At 36.7% G+C, this 22,538-nt stretch overlaps 1 protein-coding gene across 12 annotated transcripts in view; it reads right to left on the bottom strand.

Annotated features, from left to right (window-relative positions):
- LOC117394686 (adhesion G protein-coupled receptor B1-like) overlaps positions 1 to 21,851 on the bottom strand; it is a 115,335-nt gene extending 93,484 nt beyond the window's left edge. For all 12 annotated transcript variants that reach the window (XM_033993128.3, XM_033993129.3, XM_033993131.3 and 9 more), the window contains exon 1: positions 21,234 to 21,851. The gene's annotated coding sequence lies outside the window, so the exon portion shown is untranslated. The remainder of the gene's footprint in view (positions 1 to 21,233) is intronic.
- Between the last annotated feature and the right edge of the window lie 687 nt (positions 21,852 to 22,538).

Here is a 22,538-nt window from a genome sequence, read left to right as displayed (position 1 = left end):
GGGGATGTCTGGATTTCTATTGGTATGAAACATTTCATCCTGTGCTCTGATCTGCCATTATGGGTGACCTGTGCACCTATCACAGTGGTGTTTTCAGCAGATTTAAAAAGATCTTGCATGGCTTCAAATCTCCAGATGCCCATGCATTTTTCATGATTTGGAGTGGAAATGAATGCAAAACACAAAGTCATTCAGAAGACTAACAATCTCCTTCAGTTCGTCCTTCAGGTTCTCACACCAAAGCACCATTTACATTTCTGTAAATCTGGCCCCTTCTCTTTAATATGCTCTCAGTGGGGGTAAGAAATTAAAAAAGGAAGGGGAAATACATATCAATTTGTTGCACAGTACAAAATCTGAATATTAAAAATGTAGTGCATTAGAACACACATGAACTTATGTAGACTCCAGTTTAGCAGTCTCAACTGTGTTGATGAAAAGACAACAGAGCCTTTTCTTGTAGTCGAGCAGCTTGGTGTTGTCATTACTGATTACTGAACAGGAACAGAGCTGAGCACATTGCTGGAGCAGCTGTCTGCCCTGCCTCACTGTGCTGAGGAGCAGCACTGCACCAAACAAGTTGCTAACACTCCAGCGCCACACCACTAATCAGGTAAAAGATCACACTGCACACCTGGCTTAGCACCGCTTTCCGAGCAAAGCTGAAAATCTAGTGCCGCTGTAGCTCGGGGTTCATCTCCCTGCTGTACCATAGAACAGCACTCTTCAACTCATGCGATCCACATCCAAAAAGAAATGACCATACAGTATTGTGCCTGCATATTGAAATGCTAGCAAGCAGTACTTCGACTATCTTTCCAGTATTCAGTACCTGTAGTCTGCAAAGAACTACAGGTAGACCTCACGCCTCTCAACTAGACCTTATGGAAGCAATTATAAGCAGGATCTATGATAGTATTAGAGCCCAGATCACCAGAACGCAACTGAAACCAGGACCACAGGACAAAACCTGGAAATTGAGTAGAGACTTAGATTTAGAGAGGAGGGTAGAAGGTTTTTTATGGTGGGTGTATGGAATGGGTTGGTGGATACTGAAAATTCTCACTCACACGTTAATGTTATTATGATTTCACTAGCACAGGGATTCAAATCTAGTTTGTAGAAGTGCAGGCATCCTGTGAACAATGTAAGTATATTTTCACTGTTACAATAATAGTTACTAACAGACTACAAGGCTGTTTGAAAGAGAGGGAGTAATCTTGTGCCACTGCAGATAACGCTTCCTTTATGGAATGTACAGTCAACTGGGTCTGCTTTCTGTCTTATGAACTAGTTTGCTAAAATGACTAAACTATATAATAACGTTATGAACTAACATCAAGGAGCCATCTTTTACTGTTCAACTGATACAAAAAAAATATGTTTTACATAATTTACAGTACTGTGGTGCTTTATTCATTATACAGTAGTTGACCTCTGTATAGCAGTATCTACAGTTGGCTTAGTTTTTTTACTTCTATATATGCTTAACGCCCACCTCTACTCGTGTTGAGTGGTGTCACACATAGAACGTAAATAATGAAACCAAGTCCCAATTCTGCTTGTGGTATAAAAACATGCATGGAATTGTTCTTTTTTTACACAGGGAATAAAAAATATAGTTCAGTACGTATGGTTTGAAATGCAATGAGAATGAGGAAGAGGGTGCAGATTGCAAGGAGCTGTCTAGTCAGGCAGGAGATTCTCGGGAGCTGCAGGCTGTAAAGCGCCCTTCGGTGTCACTACACACTCCACATCAGACTGCAAGGGACAGGCTACCTGCTTAGACAAACACACGGGACTAGTGTGTTCTGAAGGGACCACTAATAACTATGTTTCTAGCATGGGTTTAACGCCATTACCATGGTTAACCTTTTTTTTAAATCATGTTTTTACCATACTTCTCCATGGATTAGTATGTTTGCCTGTGCTTAACATGATTTCCCTATGTTTTCACTCAATGTTTCTATGTTTTTATTATGATGTTGATACATTATATTAAGCTGTTGTCTTTAGTTCCCTACAGGAGGCTGGATATTATTACTGTTTATGTCAGGTAGGTTTTTTTTGTGTGGTTTAGAATGAGAGCTCTTTTATGCTCCTCAGTAATTGGCAACCAATGCATAAGACTTTATATTCAGTTGACATATTTAATTTTAATGAAACTAGTGCTGCATGATACAAGCTTTATTGTTTTTGTAGACATGCAAAATAATGTTACAGTATATGAATATTATGTACTATAGGTACTGTGAGTAAGGATATTGAGCAGTGGAGACTCCTAGAGGAGGCAAGAGAGGCAGTGTCTCAAAATTTCACAGTGAAAAAAAGAGAAAAAAAGTGTTTTTATTTTATTGAACATTATTATATTATAATGCTACACCACAATAAAAGACAAAAATATTGTCTGAAATGCAAGAAAAAAATGACATTTTAACTAAACCCTAGATTCAACATTTCTATAATAACAGTAGTTCTGGCTCCTCAGAGGAGGCAAGACTCCATTATAAACTCATATCTGCTATTAACCACTAAACTAGCAGTAGCAGATCACGTGATCTAAGCATGGGTTTTAATTGGAAGGGTCCAGAAAGTTGTTTTCATCAGAGGAGACAAACCTCCATTACAAACTCCTATCTGCAAAAAACACACTCAGTATAATACTAGCAATGGCATATGACATAGTCTGATCCCTGATTTTACTTATAGGAGCAACTCAAACCCTACTGCCCCCTGCTGAAGCCCTGCTTCACTGATGTGACTATGAGTGAAGTAGAACAAGATTTTGATCAGAAAAAAAAAAAAAAAAAAACGATAGGAAAATACCATGGAAGATTCCTTGACTGTTTAGTCCCATTAAAGCAAAGTTAAATGCAAAGGCAGCATTGTTGACATGTGTGGATTATGGGAGTTGTAGTTTTCCTTTGCATTTCTGCTGATTGGAAGCACCTTTCAGTGTGTACCAAATAAACTACTATTCTCAGAAGACACTGCATGCCCATATGCCCCATTGCATTGTGACACCAATAGCATCAATAAAGTGATATATATTTTCAAAGTTTCATATTATGATACCACTTCCTTTCTCTGGGAACAAATCTAGTTTTTTTATTTTTTCTCTGTTAGTGTTTGTTGGAAGTCATATTTATATTATTTTAGCCCCTACCCAGCAGTATTTGTGTTTAGTTTTCCCCAGCGCAGGCAAACTCATTCACTTTCTTTTTGCCTCTATGGTATATCATCGTTTTGTTGGTCATAAATTAGTTTAACACATTAAGTCTATATATGATGTGCTTGGCAGTGTATAACAGTTAGTCAGCCTTTTTTCATTGACGTTCCGGCTATATATTATCTACACTTCTTTGAACTCGTTAGTCAGGTTGGAGAGTTGATGCTGCCTGGAGCACGGATGTGTTGCCTACCATGGTGCTGATCTCTGATCCTTTTATTGGATGAACAGAAAAGAGCTGCTTCAGAAAATGTAGTCCATAGTGCTGAAGGTGTATTTTTCTTAAGACAGCAACTTAAAAAAAAATTGTAAGTAGCAGGGTTCTGAAAAATATAGCGTTATACATCCTCAGGTGTTGCTAAAACTGTTTAAATAACATACTTGTTATCTGGCAATAGTACTGGTTTTATTGTTGCACACAACTGTATGTGTCTTTTTTATTTATGTCTGTATGTAAGCAAATAACATGTTGAATCAGTTTATACAGTTTAGTGTTTTGAGCACATTTTATAGAAATGCAAGGGAAGTGTTGATATTTCTATAGGATGAATACTGTACATTTGGATGCAATTGAATTATTTACAAAACTTCCCAGTTGAATTTTATTATTATCTGTATCTGTTGTTATTATTATTATTATTATTATTATTATTATTATTATTATTATTATTATTATTATTATTATTATTATTATTATTATTATTAATTTCAAATAGCTAGAAACTACATCTGAATGTTTGAAATTGAAAATTAAACTAAGTATTTTTTTTTGTTGTGGCATTTTAATCCTCTAGTCATTTAATGATATTTACCTCCCTGATATATTTCTTGGAATCAAAATGTCAGTGATGAATCCTCTGCACTGACTCATCAAACAAAGCTAATTTAGTACGAGGCTTAAGAAAGCCATATTTTCAATAAATAAAATCCCAGTTTATTACAATCTTGGGCTAGTTGAAGCCTTATAAAAGTCTCCCATAGTAAAGGCATAGCAAAGTGTTATAATGTATAATAAAATCATGGAAAACCATAGATAAGCATTGTCAAGCTCAGATAGGTATGGTAAAACAAATAATAAAATATGGCAAACCAATATAAACTATGGTAAACACATAGTAAAACCATGGTAAAACCATGCAAAATTACCATGCAAATTTCCTTATGTCACTTTCACCAATGTGGTCATGCCACATATGTTCATTGCATACTGGGGGAAAAAAATCAGGACTGAAAGGGCTTCTTACATAAATAAATATATTAATAGATAAAGTGAAGCCAGAGAGTTGACTGGGCACAGGAAGGCATTATCTGCTTTCTCTGAATGTTTAAGAAATAAAATCAATTATCTTTCATGTTCATGAAATGCAAAGTATCTGCAGCCCTAAGATAACATTGAACAGCCCTGACACTCTGCTGTCCACAGGCAGTCCAAGCATGGAATAGCTATGAAGGGAAGGTATGACTGCACAGGTCATGCTTCTTCACTCAAGCAGACGGCAGGATATTGCATACTTGTTATTGGGGTGAATGCTAGCCTTAGAAGTAATTATTGAACACATTTTATATACCACCCCACCACTGCAGAACCCCAAAACACAATGTGTGAGTAAGACACTTACTGAAGTGGTGATGTTGTAGCTGTTAACATGCAGTTAAACTGCAGATACTGTGCAAGCGACATTACACTGCAGTCTAACGGTATTGCACAGTGCTAGTTAAAGAATGAAAGCTTATTAGGTAATTATAAGGTTTATTGTAATACTTTAGTTACTAATGTATATAGCAACCTCGCTGTGCTGGTATTATCATCGTTATTATTATGGTTTTTAAGATATTGTAGATGTAGTATGAAATATATTGAACAGACTTGAAAAAGTGTTACCAAAACACTGATGAATCAGGAGCAATCATCCTATCACTGTTGAAACTAGAAAATGGTGTTTGAGTAAGTCAGTGTGGGGTTGGTAGATAGTTTACCATAAATGAAGGAAAAAGTGAATGCTTCTTAGCACTAGCAACCCCAGACCAATGCCGACAGCAGTGATGTATGTTACAATGCTCCTATCAGGCAGTAAGCAACAGGAATACCCCTGTATCAACTGGACTGCTACAGCATCGCTAACCTATAACCATTCCCTCTATCATTTCTACTCTGTATTTGCCTTTTATTTATATGTAATGTCCTGCAGATATTACAGATATTGTGTATTTATTTAATATGTAATTTTCCACAAAGTTTGATGTCTTTAAAACTTATTTAAAATATTTATCTGGTCAACACTTAATAATATAATAATAACTTTAATTTAAATATAGGGCCATTCACACCGAAGCGTCCCAAGGCGCTGCACAGTCAAAATGTCCAAGATACTAATTAATTGATAAATATTGTAAACTTAAATACAAACCACATGAAAGCAGATTTATTAAAATACATTGATAAACAATGTAAGCATAAAAACAAGATAAAGAAATCGAGTTCATATTTCAAAACCTATGAAGCCTAAGAAGAGAAGACAGCCAAAAGAAGGTATGTTTTGAAAGAAGTTTTAAACTGAGAAACTGAAGTAGAATTTTGAATGCAACTAGGCAGAGAGTTCCATAAGGAGTGTGGCAATGCAACTAATGCTATACCACCAAAAGTAATATGCTTAGGTGAAATGCATTTAAGAAGTCCAGAATTGGAAGACCTAGGCTCTCCCAGGGATGTATGGGCTCAGAAGGTCCATGATGTAAGAAGGACCCTGACCATGTAGGGCCTTGTATGTCAGAAGCAGAATCTTGAAAGTGACGCAGGAACAGACAGGTAGCCAATGGAAACGCGCAAGAACAGGAGTAATGTGTTCAGTCTGGCAGCATATACATATTAAAAAGGAAAGGGCCAAGAACAGAACTCTGCGGGACTCCATGAACTGCATGAGTGGTAGAAGAATTAGAACCAGCATAGGACACGTACTGATGTGGATCTGATAGGTATGAGCGGATCCACTCAAGAGCAGTCCACCTCACACAAGTAGTGACCTAAAGTAGCTGACAAAATTTAAAAATCTGCACAGTGTAAAAATTATACAAAACATGCTTTAAACGATGTCCTCAGAATACAGCAAGTTGTATTTTATAGTGTCCTTGTGTGTAGATGTATAATAATATGCATTCCTCCTTGCATTGTTTTTGTTTACCTCAGTTTTGGTGTGCAGCTAAGAAGCAGGCAGCAAGGGTCTTCTTATTTAGTCAAGATACTGGTTTCCTACAGCAAGGACTTGTGCTATAATAGTAGTCTGCATTCTGTACCTAAACTATGTAGTCTTGGAACACAGCAGGTGTTTTATATGAAAATTAAATTACTGACTGCCACGTTTTTCAAGATAGCTGATCTTATAAACAGGTGTTGCTATACAGCAGGTGCTCCATCACACAGCTTTACTGCCTGATATTGTGAAAAACAATTCCTGTACATAAAGCCTGTTGAATTAAAGGGACAAGCATAGAATACTGCATATGCCTTTATATCCACATATTTCCAAGAAACTTTCCAGGCCATCAATTGGCATTACTAAATTAGCAAAAACCATTTAATGTTAATTCATATAACTGAGTCAGCAAATTCTAAGCTATTTTATTGTTAAATTAGCACATCGTGGTCCCAGAGTGGCTCGTCCAGTTAAAGCGCTGCTGCGGGGAGCGCAGGATAAGTCATACAGTTTGGACGGCACTAGTTCACGTCCAGGCTGTGCAAATAGGCCGAACTTTGCTGGGAACCCCGAGGAGGGCATCACATTGGCTCTGACACTCCCAGGGAGGGGGATGGAAATCGGCAGGGACTTAGTCTCCTCATCGCGCAACAGCGAACCCTACTGGCCAGACACCAAGCATATTCAGTGTGGATAAGAAGCAGGTCTGATCTCTGTCTTCCAGGATCGGTAACCCGCCCACTTCTGCTCTAGACTGCTCAGCGTAAAAGTGATTCTGGCTTTAGGCTTGTGAGATCGGAGGATGCTCATACACCCTCAGAACGTCCGTGCTGTGTGGGGACTCGCTGCGGTTTGGAGAAAACACATAATTGGACATTTCAAATTGGGGGAAAATAAATAAAAAATAAGAATTGGTCAAAAAAAAAAAAAAAATAACACATCAAATTTTGTTTGAGGATCTGTTATAAATGGCTAGCAATGCATCTTTAAATGCGTTATAAATTATGTTAAAATCGTCATAATACATTTATAAATGTTTTATAAATGGACCCTTGATTGTAAGTGTGACTGATAAAACAAGCACCACATTTACACCATTATTTTCATGAATTTCTCATGTATTTGAAACTGAGCCCCCATGCTTTAATGTGTGGGACTGCTAAAAACTCCAGCGGGGTAATTAACAAAGCAGATTCAATTCTGTAACATAAAGCCAGCCAACCAATGGAGGTTACAAAGGAGTGAGCCGTTATGTGCTTTTAAGTTATAAACTGATTAGCCTGGCTGTGTTGTAGTTCTATCAATCACCCGTCTGTTGGTTCACGTAGGAGAATCACTTATATCACTGGATGACAAGTAGAAATGCAATGCTGAAGGTTTTCTACACTTTCCCCTTCCCCTTGACTGTTTTTTCTATCTTTTTTGCATGCCAGCTACTGCCTACCTGCTGTACATATTTTACACGCTCAGATTAGGATCAAATTATTTGCACACTGCTCATTTATAACAGCAATGCATTTACGCCTTTCAAAGGGTAGTATGAAGATCTCTTTCAGCATAGAATTAATTATTTATTTCTTAGCAGACGCCCTTATCCGGGGCGACTTACAGTTGTTACAAGATATTACATTATTTTTACATACAATTACATTATTTTTTACATACAATTACCCATTTATACAGTTGGGTTTTTACTGGAACAATCTAGGTAAAGCACCTTGCTCAAGGGTACAGCAGCAGTGTCCCCCACCTGGGATTGAACCCACGACCCTCCGGTCAAGAGTCCAGAGCCTTAACCACTACTCCACATAAATAAGATAAATAAGATTAAAGCACTCTCCTGTTACACAAGCCAAAACACATGTGCATACATATAGTGGAGACAGTCCTATTGTCCTCTGCACTGCTACCTTGGCTTTCTAATCTATTCTACATAGTTGGTGTGGCATGCTGTGCTTTTTAAACTGTTGTTTTGTGTCTACTGCAGTTATTGCTCCTTGTTATTCCATGTATTTGCTTGCAAAGTGTTTTTTGTAATTCTGTAGTTGGAACTCAATAATTTAGCCATATATACTGTATATATTTAGTCCATGGGCTGCATCTATTTTTTTCACAAAAGGAAAAGTAGGCCTCCCACTGAGTTGAGATCTTCTTTCTGTCCATGAATATCTATTTATTTTGTCTCTAAAATATACGGATGCATAAAAAAATAAAAATAAAATAATCCAATATTTTTGGCCTCATTGTATTTATGTTTTAAGAACATTTATTTTATGATATTCTTTTAGATGCAGGATGTAGTTTGCAGAATAAGATCATATGATAATGACATAGCATTAAAATAGAGCAATGGTGCACAGTATGTTGTGACAGCCGGGGCTGGCCTTAGGCCTATGCAGTCTATACGACTGCATAGAGCCCCACGCCTCAAAGGGTCCCTCGTATTGCTTCCCTTGGTCTTGAATTTGGATGCTCGCTCGCACCACACCACTGTCAAAGTTTTGTATACACTAGGCTGCTATCGTTTTAAAGAATTATCCCCCCGCGCTCCGGCACACACAAACATGGGTCTAGTACACATTTCTTACTGGGCATATGCATTGCTGTGTATGCAAATTTAGAGTGATTCAGAATCAGAACTACTTAATCTACTTGTAATTTCTTATTGAGGGCCCGTTAATAAACAACCCATACTTTACATTTTAGGAGACTGCACGTCTGTGCCCTTTGATTGTATTTCTTAAATATATTTATGTCTGTGTATTATATTTTCAAATAGGTAAGCGGAATATAACTCTGTTTAATTGTCTTGTTGTTCTTGATTATTTGAGCCCGTGCAGGGAAGTTGTTAAGAGCAGTTGTGAAGAGCAACTTAAGAGCAACTGTGATCAGCACTATTTAATTTTTACTTGTACTGATTTTTTTCTCCATTTACTTTTTTAGCATGACTACATCAACCAAGCACTTTTGTACAGAACCCTCAAAAACATCAGGAAGACAGGGACAAAAACTGTAAGCAAGACAAATGAAGAGCTCACTAATTTCAAGAGCAAATGAAGATAATTAAAAATAAAAAATGAACAGGAGACAAGGACAAAATCCACATAAATTAACAGGATATTAGTGCAAAGTATCAGCAAAAATGGGTCATCTTAATCACAAAAAAATCTGTACAATAATTGTGAGTTCAGCTGTGGCAGAGTGAAAGAGAGACAACGGGTTTAAATAGCTCTCTGGATCTCAAAGGAGAAAAAGGCGAGCAGAAGTTAACAAAATGATCAAAAGCCAGGAAAACTTAGTAAATCACTGTGTGGCAGAAAAGCAAGAAAACAGAATTTATAGCAACATTTTTAAGGTGTGACAAAAACTTATGTTGTGTACATAGTTTAGGCAGTGTGATTTTTAGACTGCTTTGCTACTGATTACTAACCAGAACAGACTGTAATAAACACTGCAAAGCTGTCCTACCAACTCCTTAAGACATTGTTTAAGAACATAAGAAGAACATAAGAAAATTTACAGATGAGAGGAGGCCATTCAGCCACACTTGCTCGTTTGGTTGTTAGTAGCTTATTGATACCAGAATCTCATCACGTAGCTTCTTGAAGGATCCCAGGGTGTCAGCTTCAACAACATTACTGGGGAGTTGGTTCCAGACCCTCACAATTCTGTATAAAAAAGTGCTTCCTATTTTCTGTTCTGAATGCCCCTTGATCTAATCTCCATTATGACCCCTGGTCCTTGTTTCTTTTTTCAGGTCGAAAAAGTCCCTTGGGTCGACATGGTCAATACCTTTTGAATGCTTGAATCAGATCGCCACGTCTTATTAGCTCAAGACTGAATAGATTCAATTCTTTAAGCCTGTCTGCATATGACATGCCTTTTAAACCCAGAATAATTCTGGTCACTCTTCTTTGCACCCTTTCTAGAGCAGTAATATCCTTTTTGTAGTGAGGTGACCAGAACTGAACACAATATTCTAGATGTGGTCTTACTAATGCATTATAAAGTTTTTACATTACTTCCCTTGATTTAAATTCAACACTTTTCACTATATATCCAAGCATCTTGTTGGCCTTTTTTTAGCTTCCCCACATTGTCTAGATGAAGACATTTCTGAGCCAACAGAGATTCTTTCTTCAATTTTAGTATCTCCCATATGGTATTTATAATGGACATTTTTATTGCCTGCATGCAGTACCTTACACTTTTCTCTATTAAATGTCATTTGCCATGTGTCTGCCCAGTTCTGAATGCTGTCTAGATCATTTTGATGACCTTTGCTGCTGCAACAGTGTTTGCCACTCCTCCTATTTTTGTGTCGTCTGCAAATCTAACAAGTTAGGTATTCATACCGTGGCTGAAGATGCAAGGCCGGCCCTGGTGACAGTCACTGTGCAAGAAACCTGAGTATCTTTGCATTTTCTGCTCTTCTGTTCTTTGAGTCTCATCAACAGACCATTCAGTAAATAGCAAAGGGGTTGCCAGCTCTATCTGTCTCCTACACTTAGATAATGAAGTGCAGCTCACTGCATCTGGGGTCTCTGTCTTGGAATGTGTGTGTGTGTGTGTGTGTGTGTGTGTGTGTGTGTGTGTGTGTGTGTGTGTGTGTGTGTGTGTGTGTGTGTGTGTGTGTGTGTGTGTGTGTGTGTGTGCGCGTGTGGAGGGATATGTGAGTTAACATGAACTATCAATCCAAGATATTTCAAAATATATATTTTTTATAACTTGTATAATTTAATCAGAACAGTAACAAATGTGTGCCAAAGTAGGGGGGGAAGTGTGCCCTGTCCTTGTTAAAATGGCCTTGTTAATTGTTACTAAAATTATTATGTGCCAGCAACCAGTCTCATAATAAAGCCTGTGTTTTTTCATGCATTAAGTAATCAATTGAAGACCTATAGATTCAGGTAAAACTTATTCCAGATCGGTGGCACCTGATCAATCTTGTACATTGTCTCAACAAATCTACTACTGATAACCATTCCCTCAACTTTTACTAGGGTTCTCAGATAACATATATTAAAAGTTCTATTTAATAAGGAGTCTTTGTTTGCAATAAATAAAAGCACTGGATATGTAATAACATCTGTATTCCTTGTATTTACATATTTAAGAAACAATTACCTGCAGCCCTACCAATGTGGGCTCTGCTCTGTGACCTTCAAGGAAAGCCAGGTGTCAGCGATATCAGAACTGTCCTAAATTATTCCCTGTGCTCTAAATATTTCTCAAACCAGTCTTCATTTCAGTCAGAGTTTCCTGAAAACTAGATCTTGCATCCCAAGATAACAGCTTTTACTTGTATTTATTTACTGAGTTACTGACTGTAGAGATACAGGATGCCGTGTATAATGTATTCAATCTAATGGAACAAGGAGTCAGATGTGCAATGCAAAACAGTGGGTTTTATTTTCATTTTTAAAAAACTAAAAATGGCAGGTTTGAAACAAGGGTGTTATGGAATTAGTTTACTTTTATTGTCATGAAAGTGATATAGTTAGTTTCCTGATGTTTTGTTATGCAAGTGCTTTGGGATGATGCAAATATATAGGTATATATATCTAACAAGAGACAAACTAGAAATGTGGCCAAAAGTTTTGCATCACCTACAATTTTAGGATTGAGAGATATTAAACAAATATATATATATATATATATATATATATATATATATATATATATATATATATATATATATATATATAAAAAATTAGATATTTTATTTAACATCATGTAATCAAGGAAACAACAAAATGATTTCGCAAAAGTCTACCGGAAGCCATAATATTAGTACAATATTTCATGGTAGATTTCGAAATGTCAATTTTTGTCAGTTTTACATTAAGTATATGGAAAACTACAAAGCGGTATGTAATTCAATATGTTAACATAACATTGTTCAGCAGTTTTTCATTCTACCTTATGAAGCAACATTTGTTAATTCTATAGGGTGATGCAAAACTTTTGGCCAAAACTGTAGCTGCTGTTAAAAATCCTTATAATTTTAATTTTTTTTTTTTTTTTATTTAGTCCAGAGCAAATCTGGTCAATAGAAGACCAGATCTAGATCATAAACATTAATAAACAGTCCAACAATTTTTTTTTTTTTTTTATTTCTGGAGGGAATGATTTTGGAAGTTATTCCAATAAACGAAATTAATGTAAAGTATCATTGTTTAATTCACGTAACACATTAATGATCATGCATGTACTGGACCCTTGGACTTTGAATAACTATTAATCCTAAAAAATAAAAAATCAAAGCAAAAACCAGTGTTACGGTCTAGACAGTGAATTTCTTAACTAGGCTACTGAAATAAATAAAGCTCGTCCCTTGAAGGCAGCAGACAGTACCTGAAATATGTCTGCTAGAAAGTGTAAGATTTTTTGGGCAAGATAAGTCAAAAGCTATTAGCTTGATTACTGTTACCTGCCTTTTTTGTTTGGTTCCGACTCCCTTGAAAGCCAATTGGGTAAGAGCTAGACTGACGTGCGCAGGTTCGGAAAATCAAAGGTAATGCGAACATTGCTTTGGGGCAGCCAATTACGAGAGAGCATTTGTGACTGAGCAGTGACTGTCACAACTGAGAATTTGAGAAATAGGACAGTGCTTCTGCCGGAGGGGAAAAACCTGGGCAAACCAACTTCCAGAGCTTCCATAAGCATCATTCAAAACGAAACAAGATTGTGCATTAAACAGGCACTGTGATCTGACACTTTACAGTATTTGGGCATTATCTCATTTCAGAAGCTAAGCTGGGTCAGACCAGCTGGCCAGTATTTGTATCAAAGTGTGGATCGACTGGAGGCAGACCCGTTTTAAAGATTTACACAAACTCAAAAATGACCCAAACATTAAAACTTGCACTAGACTTACACCCAGTCCTCGTTTTCTCCCCTAAAACACATTTACGGGTCCTCTAAACCAGCATGCGTCCCCTTGAAGGGTCAACCTGTGGCTTTTATATATAAGTTCACTAGACAGGGATGCTTAAATAAGTAATGCAAGAAAACAAAGGTGGTTTAATTCTTCAGAATAACACCCTAAATAGGATTATACCATTAAAAATCATGAATTCCTTTTTTTGCTTAACCAATAGGCTCTCAGACAGCACATGCTGAGACTTTAATTGTGAAAACCTTGAATGATGTGGCCATTTAAAAGTTGCAGAAAGGACAATTAATAGAGAAAGGGAAATAGTAAATCTCACAGCTTGCAGATTTTCTACAGCACACATTTAATAATCAAGAAAGCTAAGCTAACTGATCTAATACATTCAAAAGAATACTTAGTTCAGGAACCCACTGAAACACATATATTATGCAATTCCCAGTGAAAGCTATGGGGAGCATTTAACAGCGTTGGAGCCAGACCCTGATCACTTATGGGAACCCATTCCATTGCACACATACCCAGAAAAATTACAGCACTGGTATACGAGCTGGTCTTAATTTACCACCAGGCTTTTAATTTACCACCAGGACTGATATCTCTGAATCACCATTTTAAAAGTTTATCAAAGTATATTTGTAAGATCATTTTGCAGGTTTCCCCATGCTCCCCCTGCTTGCATCTATCATACTTTACTGTGTTTTTTTTTTTTCTTTTTTTTTATATATTGTACTATACCACTGGGCTCTACAATTCCTACCTATGCTTTACCATACTTTCACTATGCTTAGTAACACTTTTCTGTGCCTTTACTATGCTAAACTTTTATAAGGGCAGGGTCAGTACTGGGGTTGCCATAGAGAGCAGACTGACTGGAAAGGAAGACAGGCATGCAGGAGCAGGGACTGGTCAGAATGCTGAGAGCCTGTTGATTAACGGAGATCCTCACAGTCTCTTCCGCTGCCTGACAGCAGTATTCTCTTCTGGTGGTATCCCTAAAAAATGCAGTCTTTTAAACTGGCACTGTTCTAGGATTTATTTTTATTTTTAACAATGTATTATTTCTTAATAGATTCCACTAATATCCAATGGGTGAATTTAAGTGCTGTTTACATTGTCTTGCAGTGTTTTTTTTTTTTTTGGAGCGATAGAAATTATAAATAAATAAGTACATAAAATGCTGCATAGTTCACCGAAGCAACTTGATTTACAGCAGTTGGAGAATTTCCTAGATTAGAGTAGTCTTACTGATCCATTATTTATCAGAGATAAACGTTGAACAATTTGATGCTCCAGCGGGGACTGAGCGGAGCAAGATGTAATGGCTGTAGTTCTGTTCCTGCACAGAGAGCACGCTCCCAGCATTAACACTGCCAAGCCCTGCTCAGTATGCTGTTATCGCAAAGCCACTGAATTCCTGGGAGTCATGCAGCTAAACCCAGAGGGCTGTATATTCAGCTTCTCTACCTGCAGAGCAAATGAGCTCCCCTGTGAATGCACATGACCTGCTGTCTGCACTGTGCACACTCTTCACAACATGACATTTTTAAACAGCCTGGCTGAGACCAACATTACAACAACAACAATGATATACATTTAAACAGCGCATGTTAAGGTACTGTATTAAGTTAACATTTTGTCAAAAGTGAGTAAGTAAAAACATATTTCCATTTCAGGGGTGACTATATTCCTATTGTAATGTGTTCTAGTTTGGAGGTACTTCCTGGGTCAAGTCCATGGGAAATTAAAAGTGGTGTTCAGAAGGGAATTAGGGTACCCCGCTCCCCCAGATACAGTATATAAAACCAGACAGTGAGGGAAGGCAATCAAAGAGGCAAATAGAATGCATGGGTATATAGCTGACAGTGTAGAGTACAAACCCAAGGAGGTTATGATGAGGTTCTATAATGTACTGGTAGAGTACTTAGACTACTGTCTAGTTCTGGTCACCACAGTGCTAAAGGGAGCAACCAAGCTAAACCTAGGATTTAAAGGAATGAGCTATGAAGATAGGCTGAAAGACCCAACTTGACAAAGTTTTGAGATTAATTAGCTAGGATCAGTTGCATTTCTCCCATTTCTTCACGCAAGGTCTCTGATATACAGGATTACATGTTGGGATAGTCCTGGGGATGGGATTAAACTAACAAAAAACATCCCACTAGAAAATAAATAAATAGAAATAGGATAACATGAACCGTTGAAATTTGTAATATAATGAAGTAATATTGTGCAGTGTACGGTCAAAGCACATTGTGAGATCGACAATTAGATGCTGTTTAAAGCAACTGCAATTTAACATTTACCAAAGGTACACAAGCACACAGACAAAGAGAGTGACAGAGAGAGAGAGAGAGAGAGAGAGAGAGAGAGAAAGAGAGAGAGAGAGAGAGAACAAACTGTAGTTATGAAACAAGAAGGACAACAAACTTGCTGTGGTTACACAGAGGAGAATACAGTACTAGCCTGTTTTAGAGAACTTGGGACAGTGCATTTTGAGTAAATGTACTCCTTTTTATGATTTTAAAAATTTTTCAGTTTACATGTATTTTTTTGTAAATAAGCCAAATAAGTGATTTATTAATCTCACAATAATATCCACCAGAATTACCTTCAGTCCTCTGGTTAATTATCTGGCAGGTAGTCATCCTGCTTTGGTATTCAGTGAGCATTAAAAAACATACCTTGCATTAGCTTTAATGCCAGTTTTGTATTGCCTATCTTAGTGTGATTGAAGCTACCATTTGATACATGTTTTTGGTTTATCTAAGTCTTATGAAAGATACTCCTGGATCAGGGAGATGGGGTTAGTGGGAGGCTGTTAAGTGAGTATAAGAGTTTCTCTTTCAGCTACACAAGGTATAACAGGTGGTACTGTGGGATGCATTGTCATTACTGGTACTGCTGAATGTGAGACAATGTGATGGGTTTTAAGCTTGAAAACTAAATCCTATTTGTACTGTGGTTAGATGCATGCTTAGAAATCACAGGTCTGCTGGTTTGCACCCAGTCTCCAACCAGCCCACTCCCCTCTTTTATTTTTTAAACTTAGAACTAATACTCTGCTCTTATCTTAAGACCTTGAAGCATTAATCACACTACCAATAAATAAGATCGTTTTAAGGACAAAGTGGAGAGCCAGGCAATTTTCCAGAAATGCTTTTAAAGGCAACCTGATACTTGTGCCATTACCTCTTACCAAGCTTCAAATAAAGGACAAGGGAATGAGCAAGGGACATGATGAAGGATAAACCTGCATAGCTTGGACCACAAGATTGAACTCCAAGCTATATAGGTTATTAGAGGGGGGTCAAGGGAAAGGGGGTTCCAATTCTATTTAACAGATTTCATATTGGAAACCTGTGAGTTGTCATGCAATGCAGATGGTTGTATTCTAACTATAGCGATAAAGCAGTTGTGGGAAGCAGGACACAGCAGGCAGAGTTATCTTTTTTTTCACAGACAAATGCCTAAGTAGATACAGTGGGGAAGGGCAACATAAATAATCCTAAAACTGAAAGATGTTCAAATTGCTGTGGGCTGTTGTATTGTTATCATGGGTTAGTTCCATAAGGCAAATAAATATCAGAACATCAGTGTCTTGAATCAAATGTGCTACGAAAAATGTGGTCATCTGACAGGAGTTACAAGATAACAACATGGTACTTATTATAGAAACAGAAGACAAGGTGATTCCTGGTGTGCCAATTACAGACATTTAATCAGTTCCAGCAAGCAACAATGTGCTGCATGCCCAGGCTTCTATCAGTTTACAAAACAAACACTGGCACCATAATAAATAAGAAAATCACAAGCTTGATACAGGCCCAGTGGTTAATTAAAAGCAAGATGGTTGCAGTAGTGGTAATGTTCCATGTACTGTACCAGAGCTAACCCTGCTCTATAGGAATGTGTCTCTATCTCAATGGTTGTGCTGCGAGGTTTGGACAGGGATTGCTTTATTTAAGCTATGTGTCCATTACTGAATTATCAGAGACCACATTGATTCCTTAAAAAATAAAAACACAGTCCAGTAGGGGCTACGCTTTACAGTGGGCTCTTTGTTTCTGGAAGACATATGTATGTGTATGGACCATATTTTACTAAAGCAGTAATAAATGAATGAGTGAATGGTAATTAAGTAATAATAATAATAATAATAATAATAATAATAATAATAATAATAATAATACATTTGTATCGATGTGAATTTTAATTTGATTAGTCAGTGATGTCTTTAAAATTGCAGACCTTACTATATATAATTACAAAATAATATTGTTTTTATTTTAGAATTTTTTCTTCTTTCTTTTTTTAACTGTAGCCAATCGCGATTAAAAAAAAAAAAAAAAAAAGTTTATGTGCGCATACGCCAATGATTATGCTTTATAGTTCAGTCAAGGTACAATTATACTGTATAATTACCCAGGTCATATTTAGGATGGGTTGCTGTTGCCTTGTGTGATTAGCTCATTCTCAGCGATATCGATGCAAGTTCAAGGCTGTTCTAATGTACAGTAACGAGGAAAGCGTTCATGTCTGGCTATGCTTATGTGAACTTTTAAACATTCACTGTGATGTGTGGGAAAGGTGTGTGAGTGCCATGCCATGCCAAATTAAAATAGTAATTTCTGGTCATGTATAAGATAATTACAACGTATCACCTATCACGTTTTGATCAATTTAACACAGCTATCCAGCTAATCATATTATTATTATATGTCGTGTGTGCGTCTACTTAATCAGTAATAGTTTTGCAGGTGTTTCTGTCGTTTTAATTGGTTAATTGTTAAATTGGCACCAGGAGACCTGAAACTATTATATTTCATTATTGCTAAAAACAACATAACACGAATACATAAAGAAATAATAATTAAAAAAAGTTCTGAAACTTGTAAAATATTTTTACAATATGAATTTCACAAATGTGAAAATAACTAGTTAATTATTTTGTATTATTGATGAATATACGTTTCTTAGAGGGTGCCTGCGGTGAACTGACAGTGAATATAGACTTATTGCAATAGAAAATATGTTTCCAAACACTTTGTCACATTGTACAGCCCCTCCTATTGTAGTGATGTAAACATGTCAAGGTAATGAGACATGACAGCGTTGATTTCCGCAATTGTCGCAGATATACACATATCATGGACGAAGAGAATAATTCCAGCACAATAAAATAGTACGTGTATGAGCCGTTATTGTTAGACTACAGTAGTCCAACCTCTTCACACAGCGAGAGTGATGATTCAGACAAGGATAGCCGCCAGTTCGTTTTAGCAGCAGTCAGTAGATAAACCCACCCGTAATTATCTGTGATTAGTTGCAAATATGAGCGTTGACTGTTCAGTAATTCTCCAGATTTGCACGGCGCTGTATAGACGCTTTTTAATGCTACTGGTCATTCAACCTTAGTCACATTAAGTGTCATTGTACTGTAATAAGTTAGATATGCTAGAAACACGGCAGCCTGCATGACAATACAATATTTTATAATGTATGTTACCAGCACGACGATGCTCTGGAAAAAAAAAAAAAAAAAAAAAAACAGGACGAAATGAGCGTCCCAATAAAGGTTCTCGGGACACTGGTGTTCCAAAAGTGCGACTGTCCCGTCCAAAACGGCACCTTATCAATTGTTATTGTATAAGTTTGGCTCAACAACATTATGCACATGTGCAAGACTTTTAATTAGTGCAGTCTCAGTTGGCAGTGGTTCGAACCTGTTAGTAGCCCCTATAGTCACCTCAAAAACTGCTTTTGCTCTTTCTTCAAACATACCCATTTGAGCTTCTGAATGAAGTACTAGAGCCGAAAGGAATTGCTTATTTAGAAAGAAGCGCACGTTTGTTCTATGACACGGCCGTTTGATTGCCCAGGTATATCACAGTTATTTCGTGATTTTCTGCAGTGCATTCCTCAGCTAAGGACTGTTGCACGTTTATCGACTTCCCCCTACAGAGTAAATTGGGAATTTCTCCTGCAATGCACCTTGCTGCCAGTCTGCCAGAGACTGGCAGAGCTGTCTGAAAACCTACTGAAGATATGTCTGTCTTTCTTTCTTTCTTTCTTTCTTTCTTTCTTTCTTTCTTTCTTTCTTTCTTTGTTAATAGCATGATAAAGTAACTTTACCAGGTCTTCTTGATAACCGTTGATCCTTTCGTCTGCTCTACTGTAACAGACCGACTTCAATTTCCACCTTCTCTTCGACAAACACTATAGCGCTGGTGAGTGTGTTGCACAATCCCTACACGTTGAAGGCGGCATTCCTTTTCAACAAACCGGTGCCAACGCACAGAGCTATGGCGAGGCGTTTTCCATCACCGTATAGAATTAAATAATTGTGATTTATAAAGTCGACAAAAACTGACAAAAAATAAAAACTGGCATTTCAAAATCAAAAATGAAATACTGTTCTACTATGATGGCTTCTGGTAGACATTTGCGACATAATTTTGTAGTTTCTTTGATTACATGGTATTAAATAAAACATGTAAATGAATCTCATATATACTAATGTACACAGGAAGTATCTTACTTAAACAGTGAGGCGGAGTTCCAGGCTGCGTTAAAATACGGTAGCGTCTTATACAAATGCAGGGCACTATGTCGACAGATTAAACATTAATCTTATGCATTTTACTATTCACATACTTTATATAGATATATTTACACGTGTGTGTTTATGTGCGTCCAAAGTATAGTCTAAAACAACTAAAATAAACAGTAATATGTATTTGTGAAAATGCATGTTTAATCATTATTATACATCATATATAACCACATAGCCTATACACTAGACACATTTTCAGTGTTACGTATTACTCGTTTTGTTCTGATGGATACATTGTAGCATACTAAGTAGCTATTCAATCTTTGTCTGGTGTATTGTGGCATTCATATTAATGCCACAATTTCATACCTTAAATAGTAACGTGTAAGTGGGCCGCTCCATGCTTTACAGTGCTCTTCAGGCTCCGATACCTTGTCTCCAGTTTGAATAAGGGGCATATATTGGGTCTAACAAAAAGCTGGAACCAGCCAGCGCTCCCAAAATAAACCTGGAAAGCCTGTATAAAGCGTGGTCTGGAGAGATCTCAAAAAATTAACCTGGTTCTGTTGAAATGAAGTTTAAGTTTCTCAATGTGCACATTTCTTTTTAGTCTCTCCATATATAGTCACCTCTATCGTACAAAGCACATAGGTGTTGTGTAAAATATCTATATCAACATGTTCTACATGGAGCAGTTATACAGATACTCAAGATGATATATACTTTTAAGTTTCTCATCAATTGTTTTATAATTAATTTCATTCCGGTACAATATTCGCCCAAATGTTGTATGTGTACCTACTCACAACTATAGTCAAGCCCGTCTATTAAAAAACAAATACAAATAAACACCGGTTTTTTTCGCTGCTTTGTTTTAATTCCCAAACTTTAACGACACCGTAGCACTTTCTGTTTTAGTGACATTTTTGTATAAATTCATTTAATCGGTTATATTAATATCCACTTATGGCAGTTTGACTTGTCACTCCTTATTGTTCTTAGTTCACTTTTAGCATGACAAGCTCCGCGACCAATCTTTGTACACCTATCAGATCAAAATTAGGCTAATTATATATATATATATATATATATATATATATATATATATATATATATATATATATATATATACGCTAAACCATGCTAAATGTATGTGTGTGGTTGTGTTTTATTTTTATATATTTGTGATATAATGACAGTGATTTGGTTTTGATATTTAACATGTATTACTATTATTATTAGTAGTCGTAGTAGTCGTATCATCATACCAGCCATTCATTTGAAATCTACTCTAACTGCATTAAAAACTAATTACATTACATGTGGATGTAAATAAAAGGACAGGTCAAATAAACCTCCTACCTTTGTAAAGTTAGAAGGTCCCTTAACATTTCGTTCTTTGACTCCATCAAAATGATTTTCCAAAGAAATCCATTAACAAATCCACTGGCGTAATGCAAAAAAAGTCCAACGTTTCTATTTCCCTGCCAAGAAAAAGAAATGTTTGGATAGGGCGAGACAAATTAGTCTCAATAATTCCAAGTTAAATTGAAGACTAATATACAGCAGCAGAAGAAGAAAACATCCACGAAAAGAAATTAAAATAAGATTAATAAAATCCAAGTTTTTAAATATTCTCCATATTCAGAGACGAATGTGTGTGTTTTTTGTTTTTTTTTGTTTTATAGTTGGTCAGTAGAATCGACTTATAGAGTTGTGATGGTTTCGAAACAAGAGTCGAGTTATCTCCAGCTTGGTCAGGTCTTGTTCTCCTTGTTCTGACTTCTTGTTCTAATGTACTTCTTTACTCTTCGTTCTCATCATCGCATGTTTGCCTCTGCGCTGAAACTCGACCCAGTCTTTGTAGACAACGGCTTCATCACAAAATAATATATCCAGCAGCCCCCTCTCTTTCTGCCTCAGTTGTGTGAGTATCACTCAGTGGAGTCGATAAGAGAGCGAGGAAGAGAGAGAGATTGAGGGAGGAGGGAAGGGAGTGAGAGAGTGAAAGCGGAGGACGTGAAGAGAGAGAGAGAGAGAGAGAGAGAGAGAGAGAGAGAGAGAGAGAGAGGCAAGTGGCAAGAGTAAGCGCACATACACAGATGCTGACACAAGAGGGGAGCAGAAGAGCTGAACTTAGATAGATAGATAGATAGATAGATAGATAGATAGATAGATAGATAGATAGATAGATAGATAGATAGATAGATGAAGCAATGTAAAAATGAATGTTTCTGTATAATAGGAACACCTATTTGATTTATATTTGTTGAAAATTGTATAATGTGTGCATATGCATTTATTTGTTTTCTGAGTTGATTTCATTTCGGTATTTTAACCGTTGTGGGGGCTATAGTCTCATGATATTAGGCTACAGAGGACATTATAAGAAGTGGTCGTTTTCAGAGACGAAGACAACTGAGAAATCTTGTCATGTAAGAAAATTAATATGATTGGAGCAAAAAAAAAAAGCAGAAAAGATCACGCGACAAAAGACAAGCACATAATGAATTAAAACGAAAGAGATGTGGAGGTGGGTGACTATAAATTCATTACAGGCAAGATGAGTGAAACTGTTTGAATTGTAAAATACATGTAATCACTTTCGTTTAAATTGTCTTGTACAGCTACAAACGCATTGTTGGTAGAATCCCGGTAATTCCACCT

This window comes from Acipenser ruthenus, chromosome 3 (assembly GCF_902713425.1).
Source record: "Acipenser ruthenus chromosome 3, fAciRut3.2 maternal haplotype, whole genome shotgun sequence".
Classification (NCBI taxonomy): Eukaryota; Metazoa; Chordata; class Actinopteri; order Acipenseriformes; family Acipenseridae; genus Acipenser; species Acipenser ruthenus.
Note: the sequence above shows the minus strand (reverse complement) of the source record. Positions and strands in the feature narration are given on the sequence as shown.